Source organism: Bos javanicus, chromosome 11 (assembly GCF_032452875.1).
Source record: "Bos javanicus breed banteng chromosome 11, ARS-OSU_banteng_1.0, whole genome shotgun sequence".
In the NCBI taxonomy this organism is placed as follows: Eukaryota; Metazoa; Chordata; class Mammalia; order Artiodactyla; family Bovidae; genus Bos; species Bos javanicus.
The window spans coordinates 20,064,762-20,082,272 of NC_083878.1; the positions used below are offsets into that span (position 1 = coordinate 20,064,762).

A 17,511-nucleotide genomic window follows, 5' to 3' on the forward strand; every position below is an offset into this window, starting at 1 on the left:
GGTGGGATGGGGTGGGAGGTGGGAGGGAGGTTCAAGAGGGCGGGGACTTATGTATACCTATGGCTGATCCATGTTGATGTATGGCAGAAGCCAGCACAAATATTGCAATTATCCTTCAATTAAAAATAAAGAAAAACGTATATACATTTCCTTTTAAAGGATACTTTGGCTATGTCTCACAGATTTTTATGTTACATTTTCATAGTTATTCAGTTCCAAGTATTAAAAATTTCCAGCATGTTGTCTTCACTGATTATGAATGATTTAGAAGCATGTTTTAAAATTTCCAAATGCATATTTTCACCTTTTGGTTGTGGGTTTCTAATTCACTGCCCTTTATCATCTTTTTAATGCTGTTATTTTATGTCTCTTTCAGATCGTTCTCTCTTCTATGGTCTAGTTGTAGGATTTCTGGCTGACCCAGTTCATCACGTCTGCTGATTTTTCTCTTCGTGCAAATCATTTCCAAGTACTTGGTTGTGTTTTTCCTTGTTAGCTTGTCTTCAGTGGGGTGTGTTATGTGACTTTCTGTGCCCATACTGTGACATTTCTCTACAGGGCATTTTATTTTTGTTTCTATTGGGAGTCCCAGGGTTTAAATGGTCCAGGACTTGGTTTTGTGCTGTCATTGTTAGTTCTCAGTTTACTATTTATCACGTAGGCCATGCAAATGTAACTCTCGTATCCACTAATGTCACAGGTTTAAGATTTTTTCTTCTTTTCACATGACCTTTCTCTTCTTCCTAGAACCCCTGCAGGTGACAAGCTGTCCCACTACTGCCCCAGACTGGGGAGAACCTGCCCTTCTGTAGTCTTGTTTTGGAGAAGGCAATGGCACCCCACTCCAGTACTCTTGCCTGGAGAATCCCATGGACGGAGGAGCCTGGTAGGCTGCAGTCCATGGGGTCGCTAGAATTCCGACTCGACTGAGCGACTTCACTTTCACTTTTCACTTTCATGCACTGGAGAAGGAAATGGCAACCCACCCAGTGTTCTTGCCCGGAGAATCCTAGGGATGGGGGAGCCTAGTGCGATGCCGTTTATGGGGTCACACAGAGTCGGACACGACTGAAGTGACTTAGCATAGCATAGCATAGTCTTGTTTTGCAGGGGACTCAATTCTAAGTTCCGTGCTATTGTGAGATTTAAAAAAAAAAATGCCTTAAATTTCTGGGTGGACCTTGAAACTCCAGTCCCAACCAGGGTACCTCCTGGGCCACCGAGACCCTCAGCTTGTTTGAGTAACTTCAAAACAGTTTTGCTTATATTTTAGAATTTCTAATTTTCTAAGAGTAGGAGGAGATGCATGCTCAGATCAGGCAAACTTATTTTAACCTATGTACAAGTTTACAAATATATGCTAGAGACATTTGTCTTATACCATAACTATTATTCTATAAATAAATTATTCTTATAAATAATTGTGTATGCATAGCTTTTATTAAAGCAGGGTACACATACTTATTTTAAATTAGGTTTAGTTAGAAAGGGAAAATCTAAATATGAATCACAGTTCTGTTCTAAGGTTGTCATCAGTTCAGTTCAGTTCAGTCGCTCAGTCGTGTCCGACTCTTTGCGACCCCATGAATCATAGCACACAACCTTGGAAAAATGCACAAGTCCTGGTTGTAGGGAGAAAGCATAATTCCATTTACTGCTGATCTATAGGAATATTTACTTTTACATCATTGTTAATTTTCTGGACCAAGATCAATTGGACCCTGCTGGGCAGTGGAAAGCCAAGAAACTCAAAGTGATGTGTGTAGTTTTGTGTGTCTGAAATGATGGATTTTGGCATTTTGATAGATTGACAAGCTTTGCACTTGTCAGCTTTTTCACTGAGTTCTAAACATAGAAATGGGCTTCTTTCCCCACACAGAGAATACTAAGAATTTATTTCCTAAGGAACATTGTTTTTGTCCCCATTCTTGGCCTGATTCTCTCTGACAGGATGAAGTTTTGTAGGCAAGAGAGATTTCTTTTGGTTGGCCAGAATGCCTATTTACTGCACTCCTGCAATACTAGCTGATCCATTCAAGTTAATATAGACCCTCTCCCCTTTTTCCTTTGATTACTCTCAGATTTTTATTTTGCATTGTTTTTTTTTTTTTTTTTAGTGCATTGTTACAGAAACTATTTTTATAGTAAAAATAAAAGCAGAGGAGCAATTAGTAAACTCAGATAATTTCACATTAGAACTGCTAATTGTTTTGTTGTGAAAATAATTTGATAGTTTAGGGAAAAAAATCAGTAACTTGATTATTTGAGCTGACACTGGAAGGTGCTACCTGAGAGGCACCTTCTATGAGAAGGAATCTACTAGTAAGCTTAAAAATTCATACATGTTAGCACATTTAAAAGATAGAGCCCCTTTAAATAATCAATAAAAGATATAAACAGGGTCCTAACTAATAAATGTCTAATTATTTTCCCAGTTTTTGACATTTATGAATCAGTTCAGTTCAGTTCAGTTCAGTCGCTCAGTCGTGTCTGACTCTTTGTGACTCCATGAATAGCAGCACGCCAGGCCTCCCTGTCCATCACCAACTCTTGGAGTTCACTCAGACTCATGTCCATCGAGTCAGTGATGCCATCCAGCCGTCTCATCCTCTGTCGTCCCCTTCTCCTCCTGCCCCCAATCCCTCCCAGCATCAGAGTCTTTTCCAATGTGTCAACTCTTCGTATGAGGTGGCCAAAGTACTGGAGTTTCAGCTTTAGCGTCATTCCTTCCAAAGAACACCTAGGACTGATCTCCTTCAGAATGGACTGGTTGGATCTCCTTGCAGTCCAAGGGACTCTCAAGAGTCTTCTCCAACACCACACTTCAAAAGCATCAATTCTTCGGCGCTCAGCCTTCTTCACAGTCCAACTCTCACATCCATACATGACCACAGGAAAAACCATAGCCTTGACTAGACGGACCTTTGTTGGCAAAGTAATGTCTCTGCTTTTCAATATGCTCTCTAGTTGGTCACTCCTTTTCTTCTAAGGAGTAAGTGTCTTTTAATTCATTTATGAATATTTGTCATTAAAAACAAAAGAGTAACCATTAGCCTCACCTTCTGTTAAAAGTTTTTTGTCTGATTGAACCAAAGGATTTCAGAGGAGACCGTGAAAGGGGAGAGATTAATCAACCATCACTGTGACCAAGAAGTGCTCACTTTTCCTTAAATGGTCCATATGAGACCAGCCCTAACGCATCATCCGATAATATAATAAATAAACTTTGGGGTATATGGGCAATGATTTCATCAAATGAACAATTTAGCTCTTGGTCATATTGAATTTTCTTGATGCGTTCTACTTATTTGAACTCTTTAGAATAACTGTACTGAATTCATGGCGCACAACTAGTCAGACATTTTTTTGACATGGTACTTCCCAGTTGGTGTAGGTAATTTTTGAAATAATGCTTTCATTATCGTTGTAGAGAAGCTATTTTGAAAGACTGTCTCAAACACAACCATGACAGTGGTCAAGAAGAGAACTGGACTGTCTGAGTTCAATTCACAGTTTGCCCTAACCAGAGGTTACCCTTGACAAAGTTGCTTCAGTGTCTCTTGTAAAATAAAGAGGATAGGAGTATCACCCTCCTGGGTAGTTGAGAGGATTAGAATATACCTGGAAAGCATGTGTGTCCCATGCCGTTGTAGTTAAATATGCATATATTCTACATGGAAACACTCAAAAGTACCTGAAGCATAGCTCTTACCAATACACTAATTACTGAAATAGTATCTACTATCCTTTTGGAAACTAAAATTTGTGTTTTCTCCTGAGACACCAAGCCACCTGTCTAGGTTGATAATTCTATAGAAAAAAAAAAAAAAAAGCCTGTCTTTTCAGGTATTTCAACCTCTTTGGGAGTGAACCCTAGAAAAGTAAATTCAAAGTTAACTCTGACTATGCTCTTTGCTGATTTCTTATCTTTCTAATCCAAAATTTAATGAAAGAAATCTGATTTTCACATTGGGGCAAGAAGGAATTTAAATATCAATTATTTTTTATTCATGCTGCCATGCCCAATTCCTTTCATTGTCTTTGCAGTGTCATTTTGCTGTCTCCTCCCTCCCCCCTTTCTTTTGCTGTTCAGAACGGAGGCTTTTCTAACTAGAACTATCCACCTTGCTAGCTTTCCAGCTGTGAATGCAGTGTCAGTCAACTGCAGAAAGCCTGACCTTGTGAATTTCTGGTTTGCATCATGGTTTATTGTTCTGAAGGCTCCTGAAGGAGGTTCAAACCCATGGTGCCATGCAAGCACCAGGATGAGTTTCTTGCAAATGGCTGTTCACTTGACATGCCTGCATTTAGAAATCCCTTGGGTAAATCTTTAGATGCAGTTCATCGCCATCATGTATCAATTGAGGATAATCTAAATCCCTTGAAAACACACATAAAACATGTAATTGCACTTGAAAATAAACACAAATAATTTACTGGTTATTTTACCAGAACACATCCCACTTGTCCAGACTATAGTCTGAACTCCACCTGGGCTGGTAAAATCCACATTTCTTTTTATTGGTTTACTGTGGTCCTGAATCAGAGGCTATTTCTAAATTTTGTTTTCTTTTTCTGAGTCAAAAACTAATAAGAAACAGAGTAAAGAATCTTTTACTGATTCCACTGTTGACTTCCCTGCCAGTAGCTTCTATTATTCACTTGGCTGATTTGCTATAGCTTATTAGAACTCCTCTTAGATCTTGATAATCAAGACCCTCTGCCTCTGAATTTTTGGTTGACACCTCTCCGCCCCTCCTAGGAATGTTTGCTTTCTGCTGCAGCCAGGTGTCTAAGGACCAACCCTAGTGTCCATTGTCCTTATCTGTGCTCTCATATTTTGTCCGTTGCTCTCCTTCCTTTCTTCCCACTCTGCATTCTCATCTCTAGCTCCTTTCTGACTTCTTGCTCTAAAAATTCTCCTAGACTTAATGGGATCTCCATCCCTCCCCCTAACTCCCCGAGAAGTTTGTCACGTCCAGTTCCACTGATACAGACATTCTTGAATTTAGAAATCAACCTGTGGGCACGTGAAGAATATTCTCATATGTTGCTTTGGATTTCTAACACTCCCAGTGTGATCGGTGATGCCCCTCACCCCTGCTCTGGTCTATCCCAGGTGGATTGTAAAAACAAAGATAGGCTTTTATCCTTAGGTATCTCATGTCCTGTTGAAAAAGGACTCCACTATCCATGTCTGTACATCTGTTTTATTCATTGCCTCATCTGTGTCTGGTGTATCTTTGTTTTCAAATGACAGCTATAGGGCATATTTAGCATTTTATTTTTGACAGCAATGTCCAAAGTAAGTTTTCAGATGTATTCTTTCACATAAAGTAATAAAAATAATATAGTGTCTAGACTTATTATCTGCCTTCTCATTATCTAAAAATCTGGAGGAAAAGTTGGGAAAAAAACAGGAAGGAAAAACAGAAAGGCAGTAAAAGGTTGTTTTGAGAAAATTGAGGATGGGCTTCAGGGTATGCAGAAGATGCCAGAAGGGATAAAAGGTTTTCCAACCAGATGATATGTCTGTATTTGCTTGTTCATTTCTTTTTCATAGTGTCTTTTTCTCATTGAACTGAATCATCATGACAAAAAGAATGCTGGTGGGTATTTTGTTTAGGAAGGCATCTTACTAAGTTTTTTGATTTATATTTACCGATACATCAATTCAGTTTTCCTGGGTCTTGACCTGTAAGGTCAGCATTCTGAAAAGGGTTAATGAATTAATTTCACTGTAGTATGCCTGCTTAGCCTGGTAATGCATAGTAATTTCCAAATATTGCAATTATTCATAGCTATTCAAGAATAGAGATTATTCCAAGCATGCTTAACAAATCCATTATCCATGAAAAATTGTATGTATTTAGATGATTCCCAGGGTAAATGCAGTCTCCATTCTATATGTTTGAAGATTTTTCTGGAGTGCTTCAAGACCCAAGTGAGGTTTGCTCACCACAGGAAGAAGTTTCTTTGTACCCAAAATAACCCTCTTTTCTTTACTATCCTTGGGATTAGGAATAAAAGGAAAGAGAAAACTAGACCATATTTACTTGTCAGGCTAGGCACGGTCCCATGAGGCACCTTGTATTAAACTTCTGGAAAAAACATTTTATGTGATGCTTCTTGTAGGAAGTTGGAACAAAGTGAGCAAGCAAAGGGTTTCTGCTGATGTCTGTGGCTGTTTTAACCTTTGAAAGTCAAAAAAAGTGCTAGGATGACAAACCTTGGGACCATTTCTCTGATTCCTTTATTAATTAATTCAATAAAAATGTACAGAATGCCTAGGATGTGGAGGTACTGTGGTTGGTGCTAGAGGCAGTGAAAGTGAAAGTCGCTTAGTCGTGTCCAGCCCTTTGTGACGCCATGGACTATACAGTCCTTGGAATTCTCCATCCAGAATACTGAGTGGGTAGCCTTTCCCTTCTCCAGTAGATCTCCCTAACCCAGGGATCAAACCCAGGTCTCCTGCATTGCAGTTGGATTCTTTACCAGCTGAGCCACAAGGGAAGCCCGCTAGAAGCAGAGTGTTAAGAAAAACAGTCTAACCTCATAGGACTTACAGTGGCGGGGGAGACATATAGTAGTGAACAGTTATATGGTTTAGTTGCCCACACCCGGAAACACACACAGATTAACCACTGGCTGTGGGAGGTGCTAAGAAGGAAAGGTCCAGAGTGCTCTAAAAGTGTCCATGGAAGATGAGGTTAAAGAAATCTTCCTTGGGGAACTGAGGTTTAAGCTGAGACATGAAGGAGGTGGCTAGAGTGGTGGAGATGGGTAGGGGGACAAGAAGTGTGATAGTTACATTTATGTGTCAATGTGACTAGGCTACGGTGCCCAGGTATTTGGTGAAACACCACTCTAGATGATACTATGAAGGTTATTTTTAGAAGTGGTTAACTTTTAAATTGGGGCTTCCCTGGTGGCTCAGTGGTAAAGAATCTGCCTGCCAATGCAGGAGATACAGGAGATGTGGGTTCAATCCCTGAACTGGGATGATCCCCTGGAGAAGGGAATGGCAACCCACTCCAGTATTCTTGCTTAAGGAAACTCCATGGACAGAGGAGCCAGGTGGGCTACAGTCTTTGGGGTCACAAAGAGTCAGACACAACTGAGAGGCTAAACAATAATAACACTTTTAAGTTCGTAGACTTTGATTCAAGCAGATTACCTTCCATAACATGGGTGGGCCTTATCAAATCAGTTGAAGGCTTTAACAATAAAGACTGAGGTCTCCCAAAGAGGAAAGGATTAAAATTCTGCCTTCAGACTGCAACATAGAAATTCTGCCTGAGTTTCCAGCCTTTGGACCAAGACTGCAATACCAAGACTTGCAGGAGTTTCCAGCCTGCTGGCTGCTCTTGAATTTTTGGGCTTCCCAGTCTCCATAATCAAGTAACTCCTTAAAATAAATCTGTCTAGACAAATTGAAAGACAGGTAGGTAGATAGATAGGCAGATAAATATAGAGATATGTCTCTTATTGATTCTGTTCTCTGATTAACACAGGAAGTGAAGACGACTCTAGTAGAGGGAACCACATGTGCAAAAGGCTCTGAGAGGGGAGTGAGCTAGTGTTTGAGGGAATAAAAAAATGAGCAGTGTTGCTGAAGGACAGAGAGTTAGAAGGGAAGGAGTAGCTGGGTCAGACTTTCGTGTTGTGGAGCCCTTTTTGAAGAGCTGGGCCTTGCTATAAAGCTTCAAGTATTAATTTCTTGAACTTGTGTAAGAGACTATTCTTTTAAATTCACTCAGTCTTCAAGTTTTTAATTATTAAGCAAATACCCATTATGCATTCTTACTCTTTTCTCACCACATGTAAGATTTCCCTGAATTATGCACATAGACTAGAGTGCTCCTTCCTTCTCTCTCCCCATTTTTCCCTTTTCCTTTCTGTGCAGTGTGTTGCCTCCATGACATTTTCTGCTTTAACCTTCAGATTACCCATGCACCTGTGGATTTCTGCTCTCTAAGTGTTTAGGTCCAGCTCCACATATTGGTCCCCCAGTTTATCCACTCTCAATTAGCCTTGTTCCCCTCATTGGTCACAGTGACAGTTCTGGAACCTTCCTTTCTTTTGAGAAATTATTCCTCTCTTTCTAAAAGTCTTGGGGGTCCTCCAAAAAGGTGCCCTGCTGTCCCCAAGCTGAAGTGTGGGGTGTGAGCCTTTGAACCTCAGGCATGATAGGAAGTGGCTGGAGTTCAGTCTTTCTTGTGGGGTTTCCCTGAACAGAGCTGTCTTCACTGTCTAGGTCCTCAGCTCTGCTCTGGTTTCTATTCTGTCTGCAACCTGGTTTTCCCTGATGTTCTGTGCTACCCCATGCTTGCGTGCATGCTAAGTTACTTCTGTCAGAAATGACTGCGACCACATGAACTACAGCCTGCCAGGCTCCTCTGTCCATGGGGTTCTCCAGGCAAGAATACTGGAGTGGGTTGCCATGCCCTCCTCCAGAGGATCTTCCTGACCAGGGATCAAACCTGTGTCTCTTGCATCTCCTGCATGGGAAGGAGGGTTCTTTACCACTAGCCCCACTTGGAAGCCCATGCTATCCCATGCCATGCTGCAGTGCATGTCTGACTCTTTGTGACCCTATGGACCTGCCACACTCCTCTGTTCGTTGAATTCTCCAGGCAAGAATACTGGAGTGGGTTGCCATGCCCTCCTCCAGGGAATCTTCCCAAGCCAGGGATTGAACCCGGGTATCCTGCGACTCCTGCACTGTAGCTGGATTCTTTACCACTGAGCCATCCGACCCTAGTAAATCCCTTCCTTAAGTTAACCGGAAACTGTTTCTGTGGCTTGCAGCCTAAGGAGACTACTTCTCTGGCATGGAAGGAAAAGGGTGAAGAGTTTGATGTGTCTGGAGAGAGTGGACATGTGGGAGTAAATGCACTTGAGGCAGTTTGGGGCCAGACTTTAAATGGTGACAGGAAGAGATCTTGAAGAATTTAGAAGTAAAGCTGTCTTCTGAGAAGATATGGGTGGAATGTGTTTGGTTATTGAGAGAGTGGACTAGTTGGGCCCATCCATGAGTTTGTTACTAAGGAGTTCCAGAAACCGTCCCAGAATTCCAAGGGAGAAGTAATCTCCAGGAAATGGTGTGAACTCTATGCAAAATAAGGAAACCTAATCCTCTGCTTTGTGCCAGCCAAAAATGGCTGGTCAGCCTGGATTGTGGAAAATAGAAGCTCAGCAAAGCAGAGCCGTGGTGGAGAGTTCCGTGTGTGCTGCATGTTTCAGTACTTGCAGTGATGTGGTCATAGCCTGAACCATCGTCCCCTGAAGGTCTCAAATGGCCAAACAACTCACTTTCCCGAGCAAACTCCAGGGCTGTAAAGAGCATTATGATAAAATGGCTTTTCATGTAACTGTGCTTCTAGTAGAGAAATATGCACCTCAGGCCAAAATGAGGATTAAGGCTTGTCTAGAAGTTACATTTTAATGGAAATTAATATGCTGACAATTTTAGTTCTTACATGAATCTTGCACGATTTTAGTGTAGATCCATTGCTGAGATACCACTCATTTCTGAGCTTATGGATCTGAGGATAAGGTTGTAGACTGTGATAAATTCATTCATTCAAATGATGTTGTGAAGCCAGAACTTCTTTGCACTCCCATAAAGCTATATATATATATTTCCGCCCTCCCCGCCCCTGCCCCACCCCCCGCCCCTGCTCCGCCGTTCTAAGAAGGGATTGACATGATCAGATCAGAATGAATCCTGGTTTCAGGGAAGAGAGACTCTGGTAAAAGGGAAACCAGGTAGGAGGTCACTGTGAGGGCCCAGAGGAAAACCAAAGGAATCTGAACTAAGACAATACCTATGGGAGAGGGGAGATGTCAACTGCTGGACTGAAGTAGGGTCTTTAGATCTTGATAATCTGTTGGATGTAAGGGGTGAGGAATTGGCTAGAATCGGGGAAAGTTAAGGAATGTCTTACTTGTCATTTTTCTTTCATTAAATAACCTTATCTGAATTCCTGCAAACAGTGCTGCAAATAGTTAAATTGTGACAGTATGAAAAACAGAATCTGAGCTAAATTAGTTTTATGTCAGCTCATCACACTAGACCACAAATTCCCTGAGAGGCTTAGCAACATATTGGATAAAGTGAAATTAATCCTTGAGCGCCATAAGCTGACATATGCATATGCTATGAATCCATAAACTATACTGTAAGCATTAGAAAAGGAAGCTAAAAAATGCAAGGGAGCACATCTGTATTCGGTCGTGCAAAGCAAGCCTAGTTCACAATGTCATTTTCTTTTGTTGGTGTTGAACCAGGAGGTGGTTTGGTTGTTTTCACATTGTTTACCTTTACAATCCAATGTGTTGTTGATTGCACTCCCATATAAACTTGATGAAGCTTCGCAGTCAGGTCACTGTTTTGTGTGATTCACTAGCCTAAATTTAGAAAAGACTGCGATGTTAACAGTATCTGACAAAAACCAGAGAATTTGAAGTTCTGGTTGGCTGCTCTGGGTTACATTCCCCTCCAGGTGAAGTCAGAACTGCCAGCTACATTTATGAAAATGACCAGCCTGTTGGGCGAAGAATGATCAGGAGGTATTGCCGATAAGTTGCTGAGATCGAAGACTCGCCTCCACTTTGGGCTTCGTAGTTAAAATATTTCTTTTGTTTTAAAGAGCAAGACCTGTATGTGAATTTTGTGGCTTTTCACTAGCTTGCATGAAATAAGGGGTTGTGTGGTTATGTGATGAATTCAGGGTCATTACCACAACCAGTCTCGATGCAGGAGAGCAGTCCAGTTTTGGCTTTCATCTGTGTGAGACAGTTGCTGATTTGCCAATAAGTCATAGAATCCAGTAGTTCACATGTGACTCTGGAGCCCTAGCCACAGACCTTTTGAAAATTGGATCTCACTGATGCCAGAAAGAACCAGAAACCTGTCTCATCTGAGTCCTTTGGGCTTATCAATACCTCATTTTCAGGAGTATAAAGAATGCTTTGTGTGCTGAGCTGATACGCTCTGCTGGAAGAAACGTGCCAACAAACTTAAAGAGAAAAGAAAATAGAAAGGCCATGTAGACACTGTCAAAATGAAGTGCCACGTTTTGATTCCCTCTATGGGGCTACATCTTTATGCTGAACAGACCCAGGGACATCAAAATGCTGGTTTTGCTTCTAAAGTAAATGCCTCCTGTGTCTTTTATATTCTTTTCTGATTAGCAATCCTGTGTATTAACAGGCTTCAAGTGCCAATATGCTTAACTTTATTAGGAAAGAGCACAAGCCTGTTCTTCCCAAAATAGATGAAAACTGTATCTATTTTTCTACTTATAGGTGTAGTAATTAGAACCCATAGAGTAGGGGTTGGGGTACGCTTATTTCTTGGGTTTTAAACCCCAGCTCAGGGGTCTCAACTTCTTTACATTCAATGTTGGCTTTTTCGAAAGATGGAGATTTTGATGGCAGATCTCCAAACATTAAACCAGACAGCAGAAACATCCGTGTAACTGCTCCTACTGTAAAACCATTTCTTGTAGCATCTCTAAAGCCATCCCACAGTTCTTGCTATAGTCACTGTCACCTTTCGGCATGATGTTGCTGTTTCAGTAGATTTACTGTTCTGTCCGTATTCTTGTATATACTCATGAGGAGATTACAGCGCATTTCCACTAAACACACTATCTTTCTATGAATACTCTGCTTCTTAACACTTGTTCTAAACTTAACACTTGTTCTAAACTCCCTGCTCTGTACCCCACTCTGCAAACCCATGAATCTTAACATTCCATCTGGCATGCATAACTGAAATGGTGAGTTTTACTCTGTTGTAACAAACATAAATTTTACACAGAGAAGAAAACTTGGCAGCGTTTTTATGTGCCTTTTGAGCATGCCTTGGCACACTGCCTTCGCACAATATTGGCACCTTGGATAATCTCAAGAAAAATCACATAAATTTTGTGCCTTGACATCTCCTTTGGCAAAATCTGAGTAAATTTGGTTTCTATAGAATTATCAGTGAAATAGCTGTGACCTCTTTAATGGTGATTGGCCGTGTAGCCCTTACTGCAGGTTGGATTCTCCAGGAAATTGACTCTGAGAAGATCAACAATATGAGGGGTACTAAGGAGTATTCTTGGGGTCAAGAAGTGTGGAAAGAATGGGACAGAAAGGACATGGCAGAGGGAGGGGTTGGCTGGGGTTACATCTAATATGGGCTCAGACAAGCCCATGGGAAACTATGAGGCTAATGTGGGGCTTTAGACTTGCACCAAATTGGAGTGAGGGAGCAGATTCTTTATCTAGGTGGACCAGTCACTGAATACAGCCTGCCCTATGAAGAGGCAGTGACTTTGGGTGACATGGCTCTTTTCTGTTGAGGCAATTCCCATCTGGCACAGAAGGCTATCATCTGACCATCTTCTCAACATTGGGGAACCAATCCTTCACTCTTGAAGTAGGGATCTGGGTGGCACAGCATGGTACATATGACAAAAACCAAGCTAGGAGCAGCTTATGTGAACAACTTTGTTTTCCTTTATGGTGGTCAGTGGTTTCCAATGGAAACAGAGCTATGGCATGAATGGCTACAGTGAGAATTCCTTTTCTTTACTTCCATCACTATCACACAAAGTTCCACTGCACCCTGATGATGTTGATTTAGCAAGGAAACCACTGTATAATTCTATTTATATGAAGTTCTAGAATGGGCAAAATAGAATCTATGGTGAAAAACATCAGAACAGAGCTTGCCTCTGAGAGGGGAGGGGAGCAACTGGGTAGGATCAGGAAAGAAATTCCTGGTAATGTTCTATTTTTTGACATAGACATGGGTTACATAGATGTATGTATTTGTTGAAACTCAGCAAATATAATTTAATATTTGTGCATTTCATTGTATGTAAATTTCCCATCAAAAGAAAAATTATAAACAAGCATTGAACTCTACTTAACAATTTGCACACAGAATATTTAAGGGTAAACTGCTGATGCATTTTACTTTGAAATACGTCCAAAAGTAAGATGGGTTGATGGCTAAAGAATGTGTACGGATAAATGTAATGATGTAGTAAAATAAGCACAGTAAAAAATGAATGGCAGCATCTGGGTGGTGAGTATATGAGTGTACTGTAAAATTCTTTCAACTTTGCTCTTTGACAAATGGTGAAATAAAATGTTGGAATAGAGACATTTCAGGGGTAATCGGGCAGATTCAATAAGGAGTGGATATTAGGTGATATTAGAAAGTAAGTGAAGTCACTCAGTGGAGAAGGCAATGGCACCCCACTCCAGTACTCTTGCCTGGAAAATCCCATGGACGGAGGAGCCTGGTAGGCTTCAGTCCATGGGGTCTCGAAGAGTCAGACACGACTGAGCGACTTCACTTTCACTTTTCACTTTCATGCACTGGAGAAGGAAATGGCAACCCACTCTAGTGTTCTTGCCTGGAGAATCCCAGGGACAGGGGAGCCTGGTGGGCTGTCATCTATAGGGTCGTACAGAGTCAGACACGACTAAAGTGACTTAGCAGCAGCAGCAGAAGTCACTCAGTCGTGTACCACTCTTTGTGACGCCGTGGACTGTAGCCCACCAGGCTCCTCCCTCCATGGGATTCTCCAAGCAAAAGTACTGGAGTGGGTTGCCATTTCCTTCTCCAGGGGATCTTCCCAACCCAGGAATCGAACCCAGGTCTCCTGCTTTCCAGGCAGACGCTTTAACCTCTGAGCCACCAGGGAAGCCCTAAGGTGATATTAGGGAATTATTTTTGCCAGTTTTCTTCAGTGTTTTAGTAATATCATGGTTATGTATGAGAGCTTAGTCTCAAGAGAAGTAAGCTAACGTATTTGGTAATGAAGAGTCATGATGTCCACAACTCATGTGGAAATTTCAACAGAAATTTAAATAATAGGACAAATAAAGCAGAATGTTAATGATTGTTGAATCTAGACCATGATGACTCGAATGTTTATTCTTTCTTTTCACTATAAAATACTGAAAAAGTAACCAGTAGAAGTAATGATATGATATGTCAAAAAGGCAGAGAATAGAAACAATGGAATCTCTACACGTGAGAGACTTACAGTTTACAGTTTTTCTTCAAAAAGAGCTGTGGACTTTAACTTGCCAGGCTCCTCTGTTCATGGGATTCTCCAGGCAAGAATACTGGAGTGGGTGGCCACGCCCTCCCACGCCCTGACCCAGGGATCAAACCCACATCCCTTACATCTACCTGTACTGGCAGGTGAGTTCTTTACTGCCTGCGCCACCTGGAAAGGCCACAGGAGTGGCAGGAATCTATCACTGGACCTGATTCAGAAGCCCAGGTCATCAGCACTGTCTTCTTGCCTTCTGCCTGATGTTGCTTCTCTGGACTGTTTTTATTTCAGAGTTTGAATGTGAACATGACCTTGACTTTTTGTCCTGAGTCTGGACTACATCGTTTGTGAATTTGCTGCTCTATCTTTTCACCATAGAATAAGATCTGAGTTTTTAGATTCAGTCTAGTCACTGAAGCTTAATGCCTGAGTTTTGCTTCACTAAAGACTCATTAGACATTTAACAGCAAATTGACTGCCAAAAAGAAATGTAGGTGGAAGAGTCCGTAAAACACAGCAAAGTGTCTGTAATCATTCAGGCTTCGCTTCCGATGTGGGACAACACCCTAAGAAATGACACAGAAACAGACTGTGCGCATAACTCTGGGCCTCGGGATGAGACTAGGGGAACAGATGTTCTCACAAAGACCAAGTAATTATGGCCACAGGGCTGTGAATGTATTGGGAAGCAACATTTGGTTATCTTCTCGGTCTCATTTTATGTTTGTGTCTGTGTCTGGGCACACTTAGGGCTGTGTGAGTTTGTTCCAGGAGCTGGAAGGCCTTCTTTGGGAATATTATGCTTTGCTTCATTTCATTGAAAATTCCTCAGCTAACATACTTTCCTACTATGGAATCTATCTCTCAAAGGATTTTTTTGGCTGAAAAAAAGATAAATTTCTTGATAAAAATGTAAATACAATGACTTTTAAGCTGCTTTCATTTTAACTTTGTATGATTCCTGGTGAAAACTTGGTTGCCGTTTACATTGGATGCTCTAGATCTGTGTGCCCCAAATCTGCCCGTTCTCGAGGCTTTCATGGAGGGCTCTTTTAAAATGCGGATTCTTGGCTTCACCCCAAATTCCACAGAATTAGGATCTTGGGTGATGCACCCTTGAATTTTTTAAACTTCCATGTTACTCAGATGGTAAGCAAGTTTACAGACCTGTAGAACAGTGCTTCTCAAACTTTAATGTGCATGTAAATCACCAGGACATCTTGTTAAAAGGCAGATTCAAATGGCAGTAGGTCTGAGGGGCTGTTGCTGGTCTGCAGATCCAGTGAGTAGTGAGGAAGTAGATCATGTCCCAGTTATTTTCCCTAAAATCAGGATCACATCTTCCTTTGCAGAGAGTCTATTTGGCCAGCATTCAGCATGCCACAGATTTTCATCTCCTTTCTTGATATCTCTTTGCCTTGAAATATTGCTTGAATATTTGATAATTAATAGTTGATAATTCAGATTAGGGTAATCACTCACTTCAGTGTGCCCAGCAGAGTTCTGGTTTATGCCTATCATCCTGCCACATTCACTCTTAGAAGTCTCTCCATTTGGAAGATAAATTAAAGAGTTGCCCTTTCTAAGCCCACAAACATTGAGAAGTGATATGGTATAATGTACACCACAGAGGTTGCGTGACCAAAATCTTGTGTGGATTGGACTCCTGGCTTCATTATTCCACACTTCATCTACAGCCTTAAACAAGTCAAGCCTCAGTTATGTCATGTGTAAAACAGAAGTGGTTTATTCTAGGATTTATAGAAATGATAAAGAAAGCGTCTAGTACGGTGACTGGGATATAGAAGTAAGCAATCATTTATTTAGGCCCCTGTTTCTTTACCGTTAATGAAGTGAACATCTAGTCTACTTTGGAATGAAAAAAATAGAGTGCTGCTAGTGGGTTAGGATCAGAAGCAGCTATAGCATTAAAATGACACATCTGCTACACTCGTTGTTCAGTTGCTAAGTCATGTCTGACTCTTGCGACTCCATGCAGCCCTCTAGGATTTTCTGTCCTTCACTATCTCCTGGAGTTTGCTCAAGCTTATGTCCATTGAGTCGGTGATGCCATCCAACCATTTCATCCTCCGTCACCCCTTCTCCTCTTGTCTTCAATCTTTCCCAGGATCAGGGTCTTTACCAGTGAGTCAGCTCTATACATCAGGTGGCCAAAGTATTGGAACTTTTGCTTCAGCATCAGTTTTCCCCATGAATATTCAGCGTTAAATTCCTTTAGGACTGGCCAGTTTGATCTTGCTGTCCAAGGAACTCTCAAGAGCCTTTGCCAGCTACACTTGTGTTTCTGTGCAAGCCTGATGAGCCTCCTATAGAATGTATCTCTGAACCTAATAGTCCCATTTGATTTCTATGTTGTGTGTATTTAGCCCTATGCTGGTTGACTCAATCCTGAACTAGGAAAATAAAGGTAGCAACATTTATGAGACACCAACTATGTACCAGATGAAGGGAATTCCAGACTGGAACAGATCACTAACAGTGTCGTAGGACAGATATCAGTTCAGTTCAGTCACTCAGTTGTGTCTGACTCTGCAACCCCATGAACTGCAGCATGCCAGGCTTCCCTGTCCATCACCAACTACCAGAGCTTGCTCAAACTCATGTCCATTGAGTCAGTGATGCCATCCAACCATTTCATCCTCTGTCATCCCCTTCTCCTCCTGTCTTCAGTCTTTTCCAGCATCAGGGCCTTTTCCAATGAGTCCATTCGTGGCATCAGGTGGCCAAAGTATTGGAGCTTCATCTTTAGCATCAATCCTTCCAATGAATATTCAGGATTGATTTCCTTTAGGATTGACTGGTTTGATCTCCTTTCAGTCCAAGGGACTCTCAAGAGTCTTCTCCAACACCACAGTTCAAAGGCATCAATTCTTTGGCACTCAGCCTTCTTTATGTTCCAATTCTCACATCTATACATGACTACTGGAAAAACCATAGCTTTGACAAGATGGACCTTTTTTGCAAAGTAATGTCTCTGTTTTTTAATATACTGCCTAGGTTGGCCGTAGCTTTTCTTCCAAGGAGAAGCATCTTTTAATTTCATGGCTGCTGTCACCATCTGCAGTGATTTTGGAGCCCAAGTAAAGTCTGTCATTGTTTCCATTTTTTCCTCATCTATTTGCCAAGAATATGGGACCAGAGGCCATGATCTTTGTTTTTTGAATGGTGAGTTTGAAGCCAACTTTTTCACTCTCCTCTTTCACTTTCATCAAGAGGCTCTTTAGTTCCTCTTCACTTTCTGCCATAAGGGTGGTATCATCTGCATATCTGAGGTTATTGATATTTCTCCCAGCAATCTTGATTCCAGCTTGTGCTTCATCCAGCCTGGCATTTCGTGTAGAAAATTTTAATCCATCTATAAACAGAAAGAGTTAACAAATTTCCTGGGAAAACATCTACATCCAATATTTTAGAT

General features: G+C 41.3%; 1 long non-coding RNA gene and 1 other non-coding gene across 2 annotated transcripts in view; one reads left to right on the forward strand and one right to left on the reverse strand.

Annotated features, from left to right (window-relative positions):
* Positions 1–12,646: 12,646 nt before the first annotated feature.
* Positions 12,647–17,511, forward strand: part of LOC133256891 (uncharacterized) — a 32,261-nt gene continuing 27,396 nt past the window's right edge. Inside the window, exon 1 of the long non-coding RNA XR_009739327.1 lies at positions 12,647–12,782. This is a non-coding gene — a long non-coding RNA (uncharacterized LOC133256891). The remainder of the gene's footprint in view (positions 12,783–17,511) is intronic.
* On the reverse strand, positions 13,644–13,715 carry TRNAS-GGA (transfer RNA serine (anticodon GGA)). The gene has a single exon. It is a non-coding gene; the product is annotated as a tRNA-Ser (tRNA).